General features: G+C 46.9%; 1 pseudogene; it reads left to right on the top strand.

The window, feature by feature from the left end:
- The first annotated feature begins 16 nt into the window (after positions 1 to 16).
- Positions 17 to 931, top strand: LOC112618009 (annotated as a pseudogene).
- Positions 932 to 2,186: the final 1,255 nt, after the last annotated feature.

Here is a 2,186-nt window from a genome sequence, read left to right as displayed (position 1 = left end):
TTGATGACTTTTGTCTCCTACAGATGCTGCTGTAATGGACCAAGAGCTTGCGGGGGACAGAACAGTGAACAGGGAGGTAGGTCCTCCTCAGCCCAGCCTCGTGGATCGAATCTTATTCCCTACTAGTCCTGAAGAATGTGAGCCCCTCCCTCACTCAACATTTCCCTCTCTCCAGGACCCTGATGAACCAGACCCTCAGGAGGTGACATACGCACAGTTGGATCACTGCGTTCTCACACAGGGAAAAATCACTCGCCCTTCTCAGAGGCCCAAGACACCCCCAACAGATACCAGCGTGTACACGGACCTTCCAAATGCTGAGCCCAGATCGAAAGTTGTCTCCTGCCCATGAGCACCACCGTCAGGCCTTGAAGGGGTCTTCTAGGGAGACAACAGCCCTGTCTCAAAACCGGCTTCACAGCTCCAATGTACCAGCCGCAGGAATCAGAAGGTGTGAGTCTGCATCTTAGGGCATTGCTCTTCCTCACACTACGAATCCAAACGTGCCTCTCTCTCGCTTACAAATGTCTAAGGTCCCCACTGCCTGCTGCAGGGAAAATACACTCCTTTGCTTAGCCCACAATTCTCCATTTCACTTGACCCCTGCCCACCTCTCCAATCTAACTGGCTTACTTCCTAGTCCTACTGGAGGCTGTGATCACACTGAGGAACTCACAGTTCCAAACACACACGAGACTCCCTGTTAACACAGCACTTAGACGCATGCTGTTCCACCTTCCCTCATGCTGTTCCACCTCCCCCTAGACTATCTTTCAGCCTTCTGTCAGCAGTGAAACTTATAAATTTTTTTATCATTTCAATGTAGCTCTCTCCTCTTCAAATAAACACGTCTGCCCTCATCCTTTAGGTATTGTGACTCTTTATTCGCCGAAAGTTTCTGGTGTTATCGTTACTATGTCCGTATAACCCCGTATGTTCTCCACTGGGTTCTCACCCTTGGACTCTGAGCTTCTGGAAGCAGGTGGAGCCTGATTTCTGTTTGGAACTCCAATTTCCATCTAACGATGCAGGGCATAGGAGGTTGCAAGGATCGTGAATGAGATGAACAAGTGATATTCTTACTCTCTGCAGACCTGGAAAGCTGGCACAGCCATTCCAAGATGAAACACCTGTAGAGTCATAGGCCTTGTTAGTCTCATCTCCACGGGGACACATGTCCACACATCATCTTCATACTATAAATACACAGTCGCTTCTCCGTATCTGAGGGGTTTACAGGTGTTTATTGAGCCAACTATAAATCAAAAATATTCAGAGAAAAAATCCACAAAGTTCCAAAAAGCAAAACTATGTTGAATGGACACAAATGGAATGGTGTGTAGGCTGTATCCAGAATTATAAGTAATCTACAGATGATTTCATGTACACAGGAGGATGAGCATGGGTTATATGCAAACGCTGGACCATTTCATGTAAGAGGCTTGAGCACCTGCAGGTTTTGGTGTCAGAGCAGAGATCCTGAAACCAATCACCCGCGAATAGTGAAGGATGACTGTATATAATTTTTATTCATGAATTTTAGAAATAAATCCTCAAAATGCACAATAAGATAAAACAATAAGCAGTGTTTTTACAGTGTGAAAATAAGCTTAGATTTATTTTTTCCTACGTGTAACCCTCTGGTCCAATGTTATTTATGGAGAAGACATTCTTTTCCACCTTAACCCACACGGCAGCCTCTGTCAACTATAAAGGGACTTTGTGTACACGGATGTATTTTACACTCTTTCCTGCTTAGTGGCTCTCTGTGTCCACTCTCACGAGGATGCTGCACCTTATGTAGCCTTAGAGAACCCCTTAAAATTTGGTAGCCTGAATCCTCTAATTTCTCCTTCCTCTTTAAGATTGCCATTATTGGCCGGGCGCGGTGGCTCAAGCCTGTAATCCCAGCACTTTGGGAGGCCGAGGCGGGTGGATCACGAGGTCAGGAGATCGAGACCATCCTGGCTAACATGGTGAAACCCCGTCTCTACTAAAAATACAAAAAACTAGCCGGGCGTGGTGGCGGGCGCCTGTAGTCCCAGCTACTCGGAGGCTGAGGCAGGAGAATGGTGTGAACCTGGGAGGCGGAGCTTGCAGTGAGCCGAGATCGCGCCACTGCACTCCAGCCTGGGTGACACAGCGCGAGACTCCGTCTCAAAAAAAAAAAAAAAAAAAAAAAAAAA

The sequence above is a fragment of the Theropithecus gelada genome, unplaced genomic scaffold (genome assembly GCF_003255815.1).
Source record: "Theropithecus gelada isolate Dixy unplaced genomic scaffold, Tgel_1.0 HiC_scaffold_7730, whole genome shotgun sequence".
In the NCBI taxonomy this organism is placed as follows: domain Eukaryota; kingdom Metazoa; phylum Chordata; class Mammalia; order Primates; family Cercopithecidae; genus Theropithecus; species Theropithecus gelada.
This window is presented reverse-complemented; position numbering and strand designations above follow the sequence as displayed.